General features: G+C 45.3%; 1 long non-coding RNA gene across 1 annotated transcript; it reads right to left on the bottom strand.

Annotated features, from left to right (window-relative positions):
- Window positions 1-1,134: 1,134 nt before the first annotated feature.
- On the bottom strand, window positions 1,135-18,371 carry LOC146180417 (uncharacterized). The gene is made up of 4 exons (XR_014700073.1): window positions 18,220-18,371; window positions 17,766-17,870; window positions 15,721-15,832; window positions 1,135-1,411 (listed from the first exon to the last, which is right to left on the bottom strand). It is a non-coding gene; the product is annotated as an uncharacterized LOC146180417 (long non-coding RNA).
- Window positions 18,372-19,606: the final 1,235 nt, after the last annotated feature.

The following is a 19,606-nucleotide window of genomic DNA, read 5'->3' as shown; positions in this document are numbered from 1 at the left end:
ATCTCCAAAATGAGAGGGCATGTGCTGCACTTAACATATTTGCAAAATATGCACTCAGGCACAACAAAACACAGTGCCTTTCAGGTCTTGCAGACATGCGTTATAACGTTCATCTGTCAAGAAATGTCTAAATACTTGCGTGTCTAGTTAGAAACAAGCCCCTATTTCACAAAAACTGGGGCAACTAAAAAATGTTAGGAACTCACACAAGCCGCACAGTTTCATGCTTGCAGAATAGCAGCTATGTTCTTCTACCAAGCACATATATCACCAACTGCTTATTTCTGTTATCTGAAACTGCTTCCCCAACAAAATCTTGGCTCTTCAGTAAAACTTCCCATCATGTCAGAAAAGAAAGAAATGAAGCACCATACAACACTTCCTAGCTGCGCCATAGAACTGAGCAGTGTCCACTTTTATTTTTTTGGTAAAGTTGTTTTTCTTTTTTAGATACGAAATGGCTGCGCTATTCCAAGTTTGACATTGTGTCCACTCCTATCTTCGTCCAGGTTGGATCGACAGTATGTATAAATCTATAAATAAAAAATGAAGCTAGTGTGACTCGATGAAAATAATGCTCGGCACTTTCTGCACATAGGAAAGTACAAAACACTAGCCATGCAACAATGACTAGCATCTCACAAATAGGTTTCCATGGATATTGTGTACGTTTTTATGTAGGGGTGTCTTGCACTTTTTTTTTTTAGGTGAAGAGGATGCGATAGTGTGCAACAGCAAAGAAAAAAAAAATGGCAAGAGCATAGCCGAACAGGTTCCTCATCATCATCCTAACCAGCCTGACTACACCCACTGCAGGATAAAAGTCTCCTTTAATTCTCTTGTAAGGAGGAAGATGAGCATGCAGGAAGCTCAACGTCGGCAGCCACAGCCAGTTTGCTCAAAGTAGGAGACAAATCATCAAACTGCATGGGAGAAGTTCTAATTAGGCATTAACACAGATGATGATGATGATGGTGCCATGGTCAGAGAGAAAGTCAAAACCTGAAATGGTGTCACAGCAGCACGACGAGAGAACAAATTCTATGGTACATAATGAGCTGTGAATGGTGGCCCTGGCCGTGCAGGCAGTCAAAGGCGAAAGACACTGCGCATTACGATGTGAGAAGCGAAAGATCAGATAATGTTGTCCACACTTTTATTAGCTTGTGCAGTTTCCTACACATCACAGATACAGTAGCCCCAGTATCAACAAGGAATGGCCCTACATTTGTTGACGTATTCGCAGTTCTTGCCTCAGGCAGTAACTAGTTTTCCTGGGGCAGAGATGCAGCAAAGAAACCGAGTGGCATTATGAGGATGGAGGCGAGTAGGCAGGTGGTGAGTGGAGGTGTCAAAGTTGTCTGCAGGACAGACGTGGCCAAGGCTCAGGGGCGCGTAAAGGCAGGCACATCTGCAGGTGGCGACAATGACTCACAATGTGACCAGAAACTCTGCACGCATAACAAATAAGAAGGTTGTCATATATGCACCAGGAGTCCACACAAAGAGGGGACAGTTACGTAGGAATGAAGGTGGCAGGCTACAGTGGAAGGCGGAACGGGATAAACATGTCTGACCAGGTCTGACGTTGCCATACATGAGCGTTATTGCAGCAGGAACCTGCAGATGAATGAATGGCAGCACTTCAGTCACTTGCTCTCAAATCAGCCTGAAGGGTCATGGCCAGGCTAGATGGAGATCCCCAAATGTCCTCAATTAGGAGTAACTGTTATATCACCTCCCCAATCGCAGTCGTTAAACTGGTCCAGCAGCAAGCTGCTGACGGAACTAAGCTGGAAAGTGATTCAAAGTGCACAGAAGGTGGCTGAACCAGAATGCGCTGCTTTGCTCCTGCCAAAGCATGAATATATTGGCAACAGTGATAGGGTTTAGGACAACTGCGTCAGCCTCAATGTTTTGAGAATGTGCTTTATCTGATCCATCTCTGGCTGGAGACTTCTAGATGTGTACACAGGTTCACAATGTCTTCAGTATAACTGGTGAAGGATCCTTGCAGCTGGGTTTAGGCTCACAAGTACTGTTTGGAACACAGCTCTTGTATGCAAGGGCAGCCAAAGATCTAAGAAAACGCGCGTTTAAAAGCAGACTAGGTGGTGAAGTTTGCTTTGCGGTTTCTGCTCTACAAACTGGCAATGCCTGTCACGTAAAGCACCATGTCGTTCAGCTTCACAGCGTCGTCTCCCTGGTTGTGGACGCTTAACCGCTTGTAAGAGGTAAGCCAATCCTATGTATTTGGTCATTGAACCCATTGAAAATGGCCGGGTCCCACTATCGACATCAAGGTCCCTACATACCTATCTTAATGTTTAGCAAGCTGTGGCGACATAATCCTTGAAAACTTCATCTCATTCGCACACTTCATTTTCTGCTGCCCCTTGCTACACGAAGTCAAGAATGTAGCACAAAAATAAAGAACAATGGACGAAGAAGAACACATAAGGTGATTGACTAGCGCTGGTCAATCATTTTATATGTCCTTCTTCGTCCGCTCTTTATTTTTGCGCTAAATTCTTGACTTCATGAATCATCAACTAGCCCGGCAGCAAGCTACACTTGGGAGGGAACGAATAAGGTTTGCCACATGAGGGACGGTGCACGAATTCAGGATCTCTGAACAGAACAGATATTCAGCTTAAGCGAAAGAAGGCGATCTTAGTCTAGAAGCAATGAGCGATAATTTCAGAGCAATTGATAATGAGTGCATGGCAGAGGTAGGCAGTAGGACAATTAGGCTACCAGTAAACTATCTAAGCAGACGAAATATCTGATTATGAAATGGCAAGGCGTGAAAACCTCCCTCCGATGGGTCAGGATAGAACTGGCAGAGATGTTAAAGGTACTCAGTGAACGTAATTTGTTCGACGCAAGGGAGTATATTACGGAGAGAATCGAGCATGCTCTAAAATACAATGCTAGCCTGAAAGAGGTGAAGGGGAAATTAAGTAGGTGAAAATCCGATGTATGCATACCAAGGTAGCCGAGGAGTTCTACACTTAACCAGGCTGATAATGAGATTAGCAATAGTGAAGAGCAATCAGACGTTCCGTCAGTGACAAAGGAAGAGGTTAAGAAAGCTTTAGAAGCTATGAAAAGGGGGAAAGCAGCTGGGGAGGCTCAGGTAACTGCAGATTTGTTGAAGGACGGTGGGGATATTGTGCTTGAAAAATGGCCACCCTGCACATGCAATGTCTGGACATCGTCACCGGAGTTTTGGAAGAATGCTGCCATTATTTTAATCCTTAAGAAAGGGGATGCTAAGGACTTGAAAAATTACAGACCAATCAACATACTACCTGTTGCGTATACGGAATTTACTAAGTCATTGCTACTACAGTTATATATATATTGAACTCGAAGTGGATCACGGAATAGTTAGATACATAGGCAATTTCATATATAAGGCAAACCAACAGATGAGGCTCTCTATAACCCAGAAGCATGAATATGGTACATGTATGGCAGTGGTGCGTTGCCTGCCGGCAACACACTGCTCACCAAGGGTGCGGCGATGACCTGCAAGGTGTACACATGCACTGAATGTCACCTGCCACCTAGTGTCGAAAAGGAGAGTACATTGGGAACACTTCCAAATGCCACTTCGCAGGCGCCAGAAATCTTGGCAGGCAGCAGCTGCCATGACTGCACAACCCGGCTCTATGCATGAAAAATGATTGCCGGTGAGCTGTTAAAACAATCCTTTGCAGGGCACGACGCGCAATTCGATGGACATGAACAACGCTGCTAAACTTTAATGTGGGATTTTCAGGGGGATATTTTGAGAGTTCGATATAGGAAAATGATATATGTGCATTTGATATATCCGGGATCAAATACAGAATCAGGACAACCTTAGACTTTAGTCAACCAAATGATCAGGCAGGTTTTCGGAAAGGGTACTCTACCATCGATCATATTCATCATGCTATCAACGAGGTGATAGAAGGATGTTCGGGATATAACCAGCCTTTATAAATAGCATTCGTTGATTAGAATAAGCATTTGACTCAGTCGAAACGTCAGCAGTCATTGCCTAAGGGTGTATATGAGCCGTATGTGAAAGTATTGGAAGATATCAATAGTGGCCGCATAGCAACTATAGTCCTCCATAAAGAAAGTAATAAAATTCCCATAAGGAAAGGCACTAGGCAAGCAGACACGATCTCCCCAGTACTATTTGCCACTTGCTTAGAGGAAGTATTCAGAAACCTGGAGTGGGAACAATTATGAATAAGGGCTGATTTAATACATTGCCTTGTTAATTAACTCAGTGGACAAATTACAAAGAATGCTTAATGACCTAGGCAAGCAAAGCAAAAACATAGGCCTAAAAATTAATATGTGGAAGCCTACGGTAATGGTCAATAGCCTCGGATAAGAGCAGCAGTTTACAAAAATTCCGAGAGCACTGTAGAATCTACACTGCAGAAATGTGACAGCCTGAGTGTTGTTGGTGCACAAGGTGCATCACATTTGCTCTCATTATCATTACCAACTAATTGCATCGTCATTGTTAATTCCATCACTGTCATTATCACTAATTGCAGCATTATTGTTATCGCTACTATCATCCTCACTGTAGACAAGAAGAATTATGATGTGTTTCACAATTCCGGGCATGGCTTCAGTTTGGTAGAACTGAAAAAGTTTTAACCCGCCATGTCACGCGAAAGTATGCTGGCACGTTTTATTGTTCATCGTCTTGTTTTGAATGTCCAAGTCGGCAATAAAGAAAAAAAAAAAGAAAAGGGGGGGCATGGCGCAGTAGGTTAAAGCGCTCGGCAGGGGATCCGAGGTATGGAGGTTCGATTCCCGGTGGAGATCGGACTTTCATTTTTCTAGATTTAAGGACATAGTTTTCAGCGCAAAGGCACGTGGCCAAAGAAAAAAAAAAAAAAAAAGAAAGACTATAGGGACAAACACTGCGCTGTGTTCGTCCCTATAGTCTTTCTTTTTTTTTTTCTTTGGCCACGTGCCTTTGCGCTGAAAACTATGTCCTTAAATATAGAATACCAACTAGCCCAACAACTTACTCTACTGAAGTTCATTTTCCTGATGACGTCATAGGATTGATAGCTATGTCTGACCGAACGAACAAACAGCAACAGTATGAGCCGTTGAAGGCTTTCGCCTTAATAGGTACACGGGTGGAAGCAGGCTCGAGCATTTTGGAACAGCTCAGGGAGCAGTGGTAATGGCACGTTGGAGCAGTAAAACGAGTGTTTTGAAGCACTCAAATTATGCTTTGGAACATGTTTCTAGGGTCAAGCGCTTTTAATAACTACAATTTTTTTTCTGATATACAAAAAAATCCAATTTGATTACTTTTTATTCAAGATTCAATGCTGTACTACCTATGCACGCATATCTCAACATGTAAAGATGTTTAAAGTAACACAGCTGACTAAAAGCTTTTGCCTATTCTGACTTGACAGCTTTAGACATGTCCATGCTCAAGCACCACCACTACCTTGGAATTAAAATAAACAAGCTGCACATCGCCACTTTTTGATTCCGCAGCTGTGCTGATAAATTCCTGGGCACTGCTCAGTAGTACCTTCAGGAAGGATAGATGGCACTGAAGGGTAGCCTTTTCTTCCTTAAGCTTCTTTACTTCATGGTTGTCTCCCAGTGACTCATGTTTTCTTTTGAATAACACTGGGGCTACACGTCGGCAACAGGCTTTCTATGCCTTTCCAACACTCTTGAAAGCATTTCTTGCAATTAACACCGTCCTGGCATCACCCCCATAATGCTTCAAGTATGCTTTTGTCTGATGTAGACTGGACAGGTTTGTTGTTAACAACGATTCTATAGTGAAGTACACACTCATTTTCACAGCAGAACTGTTGGAACAACTCGTGTAGTTCTTTGTAACCAGAAAAGTTTCCTCAACAGCTCGTGGTAGTCTGTGGCAATTGCTTCGCTCCTTGCCCTCACTCCTCTCACCACCGGCGATTCAAAAGGCTGGGAGAAGTTGCTGTCATGCGCACAAAACATTTTTCTCGCAATTAAAGCGCCAGCATATCTATTTCGAGCGCGAGCTCAAATAATGCCAGCGCCAACTAATTTAATTTGAGTGCCAAAGCAATTAATACAAGTGCTGGCAAATTTATTCTGTGTGCCAACCAATTTAATCCATATGTGGAAAATGAATGCAATAGAGGGCTCCAAAGCACGAAACATGAATTCCAGAAATAAATCAAAATTGAGATCATCTTTCAGACAATGCGCCGAATCAGCAAAGTGTCAACGTATAGGATAGCTTTCATCAGTATTATGACAAACATTGCCTTGATGCAAGTGTTTTAAACCTAATGTCTCCCAGAAAATAAAACTGCATTTTAAAGACGGCCGCTTCTGTGCTTTTACAAGCCTGTAGTTTCCTACGCCGCTACAATTACAGCCCAGGAAAATTAAGCACTGCTGTCTGGGTTAAAAGCTCTGCTGCACATAGTTTCAGCCACTTTGCCATGTCAGAGCCAGACTAAATGCAACGGCACGCACTCTCTCTTTCCGTGGTAGTGGCCGTGTAAAATTGAGAAAGCGGTAAAATGAGATATGTTTCTCTGGCTCCATGTCTTCTCGCCTGACCAACTCTGCTTTACACTAATCCTTTTCTGCTAGTAGTGTTGAATCATTATTAGAAACACAAATACATTTCTGCACCGGTTGCCATTTCACAAAAACAGCAGGCTGTTGTGTGAAGGCCGAAATGCCATCAGCATGCAGATTCAGTGCATATGACAACCCATAATAAGCAGTGCTTAACCAGCCAATTAGAAGATGACAGTCATATTTATTCACTTGTCATGCGTCTAAACTAAAAGCTGCAAGAGGCGTGTCATAAACTGCAGTTTTTCAGCTGCGCGTGGTCCTTGGTTTTTGCAAGATACAACAACAAAGCAAAATAGTGCATGCAGATGTGATGCTTAAGCGTCGCATGGTCTGCGAAGTGATCTCAATTTCGATTTATTTCTGGAATTCATGCTTCGTGCTTTAGAGCCCTCTACCACATTTATTTTCCACATATGAATTAAAACCGCTGGCGCTTGTATTAATTGCGTTGGCAGTCTGATTCAATTGCTTAGCGCTGTCATCATTCGAGTTGGTGTTCGGATTAAATACACTGCCGCTTTTATTAAATGCTTGGCACTAAAATTAAATTACACGGTGCGCAGATTGTATCAGTTGGCGCTCACATTATTTCCGCTGGCACTAGGATTAAATTCAGAAGGAAAACCTGTAGAACAAGTCTAGGATGGAGCGCATTTGGCAAGTTCTTGCAGGCCATGACTAGCAGCTTACCAGTATACCTCAGGAAAACGGTAAACAACAGTTGCATCTTACGAGTACTCATCTATGGGGCTCAAATGTGAAGGCTAATTAAAGGGGTTATACTTAAGTTGAAGTAGATGCATAGAGCTGAGGAATGGAAAATGGTAAGTGTAGTCTAGAGATAGGAAGTATGCAGAGTGGGTCCAAGAAATCAACTCTAAATAATGGCATTCTAGTCGAAATCAAGAAGAAATGGTCACAAGCAGGACATGTATTGCAAAGAGAGGATAACCGATGGTCGCTAAGAGCAACAAATTGAATTCCAAGTGAAGGCAAGCGTGGCAGGGGGCGGCAGAAAGTCAGGTGGGTGGACGAGGTTAGTAAGTTTTCAGGGGTCAAGTGGGTGCAGCTAGCACAAGACCGGGTTAACTGAAGGATTATGAGAGAAGCCTTCGTTCTGCAGTGGGTATAGTCCAGCTAACGATGATAATGATGATGAGCTATGGACAAAGAAAAACCGTATGGCAACAAAGGGCTCCTTTATCACATAAAAAACTGAATTAAAAAAAAAATCTTCCCACCAGTTGAACCAGACTTGCAATGACCTCATTAAAATGGCCAGTTTGCCGCCACTCTGAAATTAATGGCCGAGCAGCATAACTTTTGGGATCTGCACTCGCAAAATCAATACTGACATATACGTATTCAGATATGTGGCGCAAACAAACACAAACACAGGAGAGGATACACACCACACGCGCACACTACCAACTGTAAGAAGAACCGGAAAACACTTCCTCTTCTACACTCAGGCACGTCTCAACTTCCTCTTCTTCTCATTTTCCTCTTCTTTGCCCAGGAAAATGAGGAAAATGAGAAGAAGAGGAAGTTGAGACGTGCCTGAGTGTAGAAGAGGAAGTGTTTTCCGGTTCTTCTTACAGTTGGTAGTGTGCGCGTGTGGTGTGTATCTTCTCCTGTGTTTGTGTTTGTTTGCGCCACATATCTGAATACGATGATGCACCAACTAGCCCCTCAAGCCGTTATTTTGAGATAACTGACATAAACATTTCACTCGAGAAATCTGTCGCCAACGGTGACACCAGCATTTCATCTCTCCTCTTGAGTATACTCGTAACTCCCTGCCACTAAAAAGAAATATTGCTGACAAGTCGTATTGTCTACGAAGAGGCTTCACAAATTCATAAAACATTTAGCGTAAATATATGTGCGGCTCCAACGCCTCAATTCGTCTTTTAATTAAACTGCACGTGCTCTTTTCTCTCTGTCTGAGCACGTGGAGGGGCAGCTGAACTGTGCATGTGCAAAGGTTATCGCGGCGCGAGACTTGTGCTTGACGCGGCTGAAAGTGTAGATAAAGGGACAGAATGGAAGAATCGGGGGAGTCTGGCGGAAGCCCTGCTTGGGGAGCGATCACGTTGTTAGCTGTTGCCGAGCAGCCCGAAGCATCCTGATGTAATGGACTGTGGAGCAGAGCAATACCAGGATGAAGACGGAAGCGATGCCTCCTGAGCTGGGTTTTTTGCTTGAGTTGCAGCCAGACGAGGAGCAATGTATTTTGTACTGCTCGGAGCCCCTTTTGCCATGTCACATAGGCCATCTTTACGCCCCACTATGTTTTGTCTTGCCATGTAAAAGCACTGGCCCCTTACTTTTGTAGCAAAGCATTGTCCTGTCACGAGTCTCGACCACATGCTTCGCATTGCAGCAGCGTGCAGTGTTGTATCTTTGCAAAGTGCTTCTCTGCTGACCCGGAAATAAACTGGCATTTTTATCATCATCATCAGCCAGACTATACCCACTGCAGGGTGAAGGCCTCTCTCATATTTCACCAATTGGTATTTTGGAGCAGAATGGAATTCATGTGAATTTGTGACTAGTAGTCGGGCGAGGCCCTGACTCGCGGACCCATTCTTTAGAAGGCGGGGCCTACAAATAGATTAGGTATTTTTAGACCTGCATCATTATCATCACCACGTCGCTTTGTTGCTTCAGCAGCGATCAGTGTGCCAGGTTCATCCATGCTATGAAAATGTTGATGAATTCTGAATCAACAGTTCCTGAATTCCTGACCAAACCAAACCGAATTCTGAATCAGGTGAAAGTAACACAGATGAAAAAAGAACCTGGAAGGAAGTGAGGAGCAGTCACAAAAAAAAAAATCTTGGCAGTGAAAGGGTTAATAACAGTGCGCTCTTTGTGATTAGGGTCATCGGCTCTACCTCGTCCATCCATCCCAGAGGTCTTTCATCCTGCTATTTTTCATTCACTTCACGACATCTGCCATCTCAGCATCAGAGCCACATAGTGCCTCATTACCCAGCGGTACGTCTGGCCAAACATTAGACGTTTGCCAGTGGGCCCGCTCGTGTTTTGCTTGCCAGTCCGTCAAAATGGCTCGCTATACAAAGACTCCTCCCCAGTCTTTCCTGCCATCTGGTTGTTGCTTTGACCACATTCACCTTGACTTGGTTGGACCACCACCTCCATCTAATGGCTGCTTGCACATTCTGATGATGACTGACCGCTTCACTCGTTAGCTCGAAGCAGTGCCCACTCTGGACATTACTGCGCAAACAGTTGCCAAAGCCTTCGTTTCAGCATGGATTTCCCACTTTGGCTGTTACCACGGATCGTGGCCGCCAGTTTGAATGCATCCTCTTCACTTCCCTTACCAGTCTGCTCGGCACTAAACACTGCCGCACCACAGCATACCATCCTTGTGCTAACGGCATGGTTGAGAAGCTCCATCGTCAGCTCAAGACTGCCCTCATTGCTCGCCTAGATCGCGAGCACTGGGCTGGTCACCTTCCTATGGTGTTTCTTGGCCTACGCACCGTTTTTCGTCGCGACCTTGGCTGTTTGGTGGCCGAAGTCATCTCGGAGACTTGTTCGTTCCTTCGGCTTCCTCGTCCCAGCCCCTGCAGTACCTTTAACGCCTTTGGGACTGCATTCAACACCTAAACCCAGTCCCACCTCTATCATCTGACCGTCAGATCTTTGTGCACCCAGATCTTGCGTCCTCGAGGCATGTTTTTCTAAGGCGAGACACTGTAAAGGCGCCTCTTAGCCCCCCCTATGATGGCCCGTACCATGTCCTCAACAAGACTACAAAGTCGGCGACTATCCTGCTGGATGGTCGTGAGAGGTAGTCTCCCTGGATCGCCTTAAACCCAAATATATGGAGACACCTCCCCAGGAGCTCCCCTCGGATGTTGCTGGCTTATCTGTCGACATGCCTGCCGCTGAGGCACCCTCATCCCTGCCCCGTTGGCGCGTACATTTCGCCGCTCCGTTTGGTCGGGGGGCCCTGTAGCGCACAGCGCCGCTGTAAAGCGGAGGCGCTAAGATCGGCGTTCACAGCCAGCAAGCACGGCACAGGCTGCTCGGTTCGAGAAGCCTGCCACGCTGGTCCTCTTGTTCTGGTGCTCCGCTGCAACGCCGTAAATTCCTTACATGCTCTTCGCTGCAGGACACTTCCTGCCAGCTGCAAATATACACAGAACCAGCACTCCACTGCTTCAATACAATGCTGCTTTAGGCTTGGGCACTGCCAGCTTCGACAATAAAGAAATCTGCTGAAGGCCACGGACACAAAGAAAAATTTAAATGAAGCTGTAGTACAGCAGAAGGATCAGAATTCCCCGCAAAGTAATTTGAGATGCGGATCAAAAAGCTGCAAAGAAGACTGTTCTTTGCCCGCAGCTGCGAGGAGGGCTATCAAATGCAGGTGCCATATTCGGTTTGAGGTCGAGCACAGAGACTGGCATTCAACAAAAACAGTATGGAGCTCCTATCGGGATGGAGTCTGATGCCGATTTACGACCTACGGGAAGTCGGCGCAGCCGTGGGCGAGCAGCGCACCACGGGCGTACTGGCGGCCCATGACCGGTAAGCGAGCCATGATAATTCGCCCCCTTGTGTTTCCTCGTGACTGCGGCGACGGGGATTTCAACAGAACGAGTCGGATGTACGGCCTGCATGCGGGGCCCGTTCGGCATAGAGGATGGCCTGCCTCACTTTGGCAGCGGCACCAGGAGCAGAGCCCAACAACCCAAGTCCCGACCCCTGCCCTGATTCCTGTATTACATGGGCCTGCTGAAGGACCAGCCGTGCGACTCCCAAGGGGAAAACGGCACCCAGGTGGAGGTCATGATTAAGGGAGGAGGGTGTGGGAATTTAAGATTACCCACGCTTGCACGACACGGCTCTGTCTGCCTCACGGGGATACCTCATCTCTCTCCTTCCCCTGAAGCAGTGGCGGAGAGGGCAGGGGCGAGAGACCTGGCGTAGCGTGCCGGGCGGCCCCTCCTTCCCCCTAGCCCCTAATATCGATGCACATCATCTCATCGGGGGGAGACGACTCCGCGACGCCAGAGCCCGCGGATGCTGCTATGACCAAGGATAAAAATTGGGCACTCCCAATAAACAGCCCAGCCCGGTGGCTCTGCCTCAGTGTTTCGTTCTTCCCTGCCACGGATGTGGTCAGAGCTAGCAGCGGGCGTTCCGTTCTGAGCACAGAGCCCGAGTCCCGTGAGAACCCCCACAAGGTGTTGTTACATGTCTCCTTGACGTCAGCTCCAGCATCCATTGCAGTGAAGAGCAAGCACAGAGCAACGCCAGGGTTCAAAGCGATCGCTGAATGGAAATGTTTTTTTTTTTTCATCTAAAGCACAAATTAGATTAAGCTCTAAAAAATAAATGCCATTGAATGGTACTGTGTCATGCAATATATATATATATATATTACCCCGCACCTCCACCAAGTGTTAAGTGGGGATCCAGGCACTGGTAGCGGGCACTGGTAGCGAGAAGAACCGGAGCGGTGGTGGCTTAACTTTTGAGTCAGCTGGTCCGCAAAAAGCATTTCCTCTTCCTCCTTCTCGGCTATCTGTCCGCTTAATCAGAACTTCTTCTTTACAATACACATATATAACTGCAAAAAATTTGCACATTTAAAGCTGACAGTGCCCAGGCCTAAAGCACCATTGCACTCAAGCAGTGGACTGCTAGTTCGCAGCCAGCAGAAAGTGGGCTGCTGCGATGAGCAGGCACAGAGCAACACCGTGGTTGCCTGCAAAGGCTCAACTTGAGAAATTATTTTCTCACTTAAAAGCACCCTGATTAAACTTTCAGTATTAAATGGCAATGAATGGCTCTGTGCAAACTAGTATTTTTCATATCTTTAATAGGGCCACTTCATTACATAACTGACGGAGGAATAAACCTCAAACCTCAATAAGGTAATTTTCTCTGATTTAGAATACTTTTGCAGGTGCACCTTACATTGTTTGATCTCTTTTATAATGTTTTTGCAGGTGCAGCTTAAGTTGTTTGATCTCCTTTATAGGCTTTTTGTCTTCTAAAAAAGTTGGAGAAATAGATTGAGTACTATAATAGTAATAATTGGTTTACAGGAAAGGAAAAGTTTTCCCGTGGACACCTGAATCACGCTACAAGGGAAGGAAGATGGGAGCGAAAGCGGAAAGAGAGAAGCCCCATAGTGGAGGGCTACGGAATAATTTTGACCACCTGGGGATTTTTAACATGCATTGACATCGCACAGCACACAGATGCCTCTCCGCTTTGCATCCATCGAAACGCAGCTGCCGGCAGTTAGGTTCGAATCCAGGCACTCTAGTCTAGTGCCTAGACCATAAGAATATAAAATTTGACAAACATTTCAAAATTTCAGCTTTTTGTACCATATTTTATGATTTATATTTGAACAAATATAAGGCAGAGTTTGTTAATTTCCTGCACATCAAAAGAACAATGCATTTTATTAATATGAAAATTTTTGTTTATAGTGATGCATCAAAAAGTTAATTTTTTTACAAATTTATCTGTATGACTAGGTTTTGCTATTACTTGCAAGCTTAAAGGAGTATAGACCACCTTCACTCTGGCTACGTCGTGAAGATGCGGTGGCGCTGTCGTAATTAGACTTTCGCATGGTAGGAAAAACAATGCTTCAGTTGCTTTCGCCTATTGTGATTGTGCGATGGTTTGCTGCAGCCGAAAAAATAAAAAACAAAGCACCATGCTGACTAGTTGCATCACCGTGGCATGTGCTGGAAGGCAAAGAACGCAAAGTTTAGTAAGCTTGCACAGGTTTCTTATGGGCGAAGGTCGCCGTAAACAGTGGGCCATCGCAGTGTGGCGCGAAGGCTGGATACAGACACCTTTACGCCAGAGCGGCTATGGGCTCAAAGGCCATGAATAACTCTAGTTTGGCCTTCTTTATGACGCGTAATGGTATTTTGTGAGTGCACGTAAAATGTTGACGAGGCAGCCAGTATATTAATGCGTAGACCTGTTTATAATGTAAGCAATTCCTGAAGCAAATTTTTTTTTCACTTTCTAGTTGTATGTATTATGTGCATAGTGAGCTGCTGCGCATGCGATCAGTATTGCACTCCTCCGTGGTTATATTGTATGGCTAACATTAGCTTTGTTCACCTCAAATTATTTTAAATTTTGTGATGAAATGTGCGTGTGCTGACAGCCACTGATTTGCTCAATTGGAGATGAATTTTATTATACCGAGGGGTTTGAGTGGTATTCACTGCAGCTAATATTGAATGCGAGTTGTGGGGTTGAGCGTCCCGAGTGACATATGGGCCCCTGTTTCAGATTTTGAGGATCTTTACATCAACTACGTACTGCATGGCACACTGTCGCATTCAGAGTTTATCCTACATAGAAACGTGGTCACGGCGGCCGGGACCGAACTGGGTAGCCCTAACTACGGAACCAGCATGTGGACGCTGCAGCTTGTAATGCAAGCTAAAAGCTTGAATACCCATGAAGAAATTATAAACGCTGACGCCAATAACCTTCCACGAACAGAACAGATAGGCGTGCAGCGTGGTGATTTAAAGGAATAATGCAAGAATAAGCAAACCTGTACGGTGCCAAGGCACAGTGCCCTTGCTACTGTTGCCATGCTTACCAACAACGCTCATTTGATGCTCGGTATGAAGAATCATCCGAGAATGCAATGATGTTTTGAGCGGAATACTTTCTACCTGGTTTGCGTGTGCTGTTTACGAGCGAGAAAAATCACATTCCACTTACCCGACTGAAAGTTGTATGCACCCAAAGCTTTGCAATTCTCGACGCATTCCGCGGCTAATGTGCTGGGCAAATAGATATCAATCAACGCTACTCATTTTCAAGGCAGCAACAACTTCGCTCGTGCGCTTTGAACCCGCTCTTGGTCTGGTACGGTGTGCAGGGCAAGGCGATGCATGCTGTGTACGTGAAGTTTTTCCAAGTATTGCTTTTGTACTCACACAGCGCGTGGGTATTTTATCTGCCAAAAAGGTGCCTGCATATCACAATAACACGCTCTTGGCAAGTATGGCCACAGCAGTGGGGTGGCACCACAGTGCCGCTCCCATGCTTTCCGCCTGCTCTGGGGCCATAGACGACTGCCACGCCACTTTGATTGCTTTGTTTGTTTTAAACATGGCGGAGACCTATAGACACCTAATTTTTGGGTTCGTGTTTAATTAGCTGTAATGATGTGCAAGGTATTACTGTACAGAAAGCACCAGGTGATATCCACCTATGACCGCTAAACAATTTATCATTGAATTTCTTTCCTCATCCGTTTCGGTTTCAAAAGCTGTGTGATGGCTGTGACGCCAAAGTTAAGTCTAGGTCACGTGACGGGTGAAAAAAAATTGTGATATCCTGTGATGTTTAAATTCACTGCAACGCTGAAGCCAGCCAGCCTCAAGAACAGGAATCGCGAAGAGCTGGAGATTATACTGCGGCTTTTTCATGCCGTGCATGGCTTGGACTTGATTGTGATGTCACAGCCATCTCTCAGCTGTTGAAACCGAAATTGGCGAGAAAAGAAAATTGAACTGAAAATTATTTCGCAGTCGTAGGCAAAAACCACTTGGCGATCCGTATACAGGAATGTCTAACAAAAATGCCACCAAAATTTGGCGTCTATACTCCTTTAAGATGGTGGTCACGGGCAGAAAATATTTTTTCGCCAAAAACAAGCTGGGATAATATTCTTCATAGCAATACAATTTGCTATGATTTTTTAAAAAGAAATTGAGGATGGTCAAGCCCACAACCTGTATCAGTTGGTGTGGAATGAAACCGGCACCTTTACCTTAGCAGATCATGCTAGCCATAACAGCCTAGCATTATCCTTGATGCATTAGCATGACAGGAAAAAAACAAAAACAGTGGTAGCATACCATATATACACCATTACAAAATTGAAGAACTTGAAGGTAAGCTGTCTAAAAATTGTAAAAACATTTTTTTTTTGTGGAACTGCAGCAGCATCACACTTTGTACCAAAAAAAATTGCCTTGACAAGCACTGGACCATATATATGCTGGTCTGCAAATATGAAACGCCTTTGCCCACACGTACCAGCCACAGCTATCCGATGGAAACTAAGGCAGAATCAAAAGCACAGAAGAAAGCTGCAGGTTGCCTCCAAAGGATCCCTGTTTCAGCACACGCACCAAAGACAGGGAAGGACCTGGAAATCAGAACAATGCAATAAATGCCCACTCCTGGGAAAGGTAAGATGTGAAGGATTTTGCTACAACACAGAAAGTATAATGAATGAAAGTATGAATTCCGCAATTCATGGCAGTTGGTTGTGTCTACTATCTTTGCAAACATTTGTCGTCACTTCAAGTAAAGGATCCATTTCTCGTTCCTAATTCTGAGGCAGTTGCTGATTTGCTCCAAAATGAGAGCTTGGTATACAGTGCTGGTTTTAGCGTAGATGTGGTTGATTTGTATAATCTCTTCCACACTCTCATCCAGTATGTTCAGCAATGTATTACGGAGGACAATGATGAATGCTGGTTCCAAAATGAGTGTGGAACCTTAACCGGATCCTTTTTGGAAATGTTATCTTACTACCTGAGTAACACGTTTGTTGAGTGAGATGGTCGACTTTATACGCAAAAATCTGGTGTGTGCATAGGTGCCAAGATAGCTCCCATCCTCAGCGACATTTATCTAAGCAGGGTTGATATGAAAGTTGAGAATGATTTAGCCAGTTGTTGCATGCACATTTTCCGTTTCGTGGAGGATTTTCTGGTGCTAGCTAGCTGTGAATCCTGAATTTGTGTCAAATGTTCTTTATGTTTTTGCACGTAATGGGTCGGGACTAAGGCTCACGCATGAAGTCCCCCAAGAAACAGCCTTACAATTTCTCGATTTAAAGTTGTCTTTCCAACCCCACCATGTCTGTTGGCAGTATTCACCTAGGAGTGAAAAGCCCCTTCTCAATTACAAGTCCTTTCATTCAAAGCTCGTAAAAAGTAGCATTGTTACGGGATGCTTAGGCATGGCAGTGAAGAAATCTTATCATAAAATGATGTCCAGTCTCTTAACTCAGGCGGACAAATGCAGGGAAGCTGGTTTCCTGAACTCAGTTCTCGTCTCGAGTGCAGACAAAGTCCTCTGCGCGCTAAAATTGTCTTCAAGCATGTGAGGGCGGGAAAGGTGTTCGGAGGAAGGAAGAAGAAAGGTATGTAGTAGTCATGCCATATGTACACACGCTGTTGCACCGAATTAAAAGAGTAGGAAGCAAGCATAATGTAAACATTCCGTTTCCTTCTCCTAACAAACTAGAAAGAGTGGGAGCCGCGGTTCAAAGAATGCACGAGGGGGCAGAAGAAATGTGTGCAACATAAATCATGAAAATAGATATGTTCCTTGTAAGACTGGCATAGTATATCAAATCCCTCTGTCCTGTGGCCTTACCTACATAGGCCAGACTGTGCAATGCATTAAAGTGCGGCTCATGGAGCACGCTAATTCGCTGAAAAAGAAAGAAGCTAACCTAGCGAAGCACTGATCCATGTGCGAATGCACGTCATTTTTTGATGACTGATGTTTTGTTCGTTCATTCTTACCAGTGCACTAGAGAAGTAGCCAAAGCTTTTCACATCAGAAAAAGTAAAGGGTGCGTGGGGTGCGTGAGTACGCCTTTTGTCACATTATCTCCTCGGGAAATGAATATGCTGCACAGTGGGCAGCAGTTCTGCCGATGCACTCGTGCTTTTAAATGCTTTTTTTTCTTCTTACCAAAACTTGAGGTCGCTGACGTTGCGCATGTGCGCTGTTTCTCTGTGTGCGTATATATGATGTGATTCCTCCCAATAAAAAAAATCAGCTGTAAGTTCAGCGCTATTCGTGTGTCTCGTTTCGTTTATTTCTTGGTCTCTGTATTTTTTTCGCTGTTGGGCCACCATTAATTTCGATACTCCCCCGCTTTTTATTGCTTTGGCTGTGGCGGTGCTGATCGAAATTCATGCCCTGGCCACATCAAAGTCATGCTGTGGACTATCTTCATAAATAAGGTGAGTTTGATTACATATATCAGCACGCTTGTGGAGCAACCGGTTTTTGCCAGCACATATTTTTACAAGCGGGTGCACACAAGTGCTACTCACCTTTTCATGAGGCACAAGGCATACCATCGGGAGAGGCCATGAGCAGAAGCTGCGACGAAGCCAAGATCTCACAATCGCCGTGCATCAAGATTATTTCGGTACATACTGAAAGGAAACAGAAATGGTTGCTCTTACTGGGACAGGGCTAGCCGGGGCCAAACGGAGGCGTATTCGAAAATTAACTACAAAAGGAAAGCCCTTTCGTGCGAGCCGCCGGGACTGCTTTTAAGCGCACGAAAAAGGGCTCCTTAGTTCCTCTACACTTCACTTGAAGTCACTGATAAATAGACTCATAGCAAGATTACAAAAAAATAATTGAGATCGCTAAACAATAGAGCGTCGATGCAGAAAAAAAATTCCAAACAATTTGTAACGAGAGGGCAGCGGTGCAATGGGTTGGCGAGGCAAGTACGGAATGCAACACGTGCTTTGCGCTGTATTTCGCAGTACTCACGAAAGTTTGGAGAAAGCAGCAGGGATGCGTGCCACCCAATCTAATTTGCAGAATCCATTCTAGTCTGGTCATTCTGAAACAACGCGGGGGGAACAAGCCTCCCGCTTGCTTGTACCACTGCGCGCCAAAATTGAAAAGGGAGAAAAAAAAAAAAAAAGGCACCTGTGGCTGCGGAGGCGGCGATATAAAAAAAAGCGTCTGGGTTCGAGAGTACACGCAAGCAAAAAACAACAATAGGCAACTTATACGTCACATCCGCCAGACTACAAACAGATTCTCCTCGCCTACCTTCTTTCTTTTCGCGCATGCGCAGCTTATCAAGATCGCGCGGTGGCGACCGGCAGGTCCCCTTAAACGCTTGTTTCCCAAGAGCGTCTAGGGACGAAAAAAATACAAGCAAACCCAGTTTTTGAGCGCGTCACGTCCGGTTAAGCATCGGGCCCGACGCAAAAAAACGTCACGCCAGGCCGCGGCGTGCGCACCAATCAGCGTTTCCAGCCGAGCTGTCCCGAAAGAGAGACCAGACCATCTTTATTGGAATGCTCCGTCGCTTCTGCGCATGCGCCAGCTGAAAGAAGTGAGGAGGAATAACTTGCCGGACGCGACGTAAAACTTGTTTTATGTTTTGTTTGTAAAATGTCTGCCGCTTCTCGTCGCCGTTTCTAGCAGTGTTGCCATTTTAGCGGATTTCCCGCTAAATTTAGCGGTTTTTTTTAAGCCTTGGCGGGAAAATTTTGAATTTAGCGGCTAGCGGTTTTTTTAGCGGATTATGAATCTTTATTTGGCGGGTCTCGTTGTTTTGGTGGATTTCAAGCTTTTTCAGCAGATTTTTAGTGGATCTGAACGAAATGTTAAGTTCTGTTATTCTTCTCGGTTTAAAAGATGCCTGCAGGTTATGGGCGAGAAATTACGGGGGTGATCTGAAACAGCGGCAGCCGCGCCGCGATGCAGTTTGGTTGGCGTGGGCAGTTATATGATACGCCTGGGGTAGTGCCCCCTGCGTATATATTCGCTTCTGCTGCCTCTCTGCGCGCGACTGCTCTAAGGTGTCAAACGATCCCATGCATTGCCCCGAGCGCGCCGAGTGCGTCGACCCTGCGAGGCGCGCGGATATAAACACGTCGACGCCGATCGGTCCGCAGTTACTTGACACGCGTACCAGCTTCGCCTGCTTCGTAAAAGCACAGGTTATTCTGCCGTAATGGTTCTCAAACACTCCACTTTCAACGCTATCTCTCACTGTGTTTTCCCCTTCCCTTGCTCTCACTGTTATATATGTGATCGATGCAAAATAAAAAGCAGTCCGTGCATTGTCTGTGGTTCTTGGCCAGAAGTCCCAGTTTGGCTACCCGGTGAACACGTGCAAGGGACATCATGCCAAAAACGC

Source organism: Amblyomma maculatum, chromosome 8 (genome assembly GCF_055883805.1).
Source record: "Amblyomma maculatum isolate TAMU_Amacu chromosome 8, ASM5588380v1, whole genome shotgun sequence".
Lineage (NCBI taxonomy): Eukaryota > Metazoa > Arthropoda > Arachnida > Ixodida > Ixodidae > Amblyomma > Amblyomma maculatum.
This window is presented reverse-complemented; position numbering and strand designations above follow the sequence as displayed.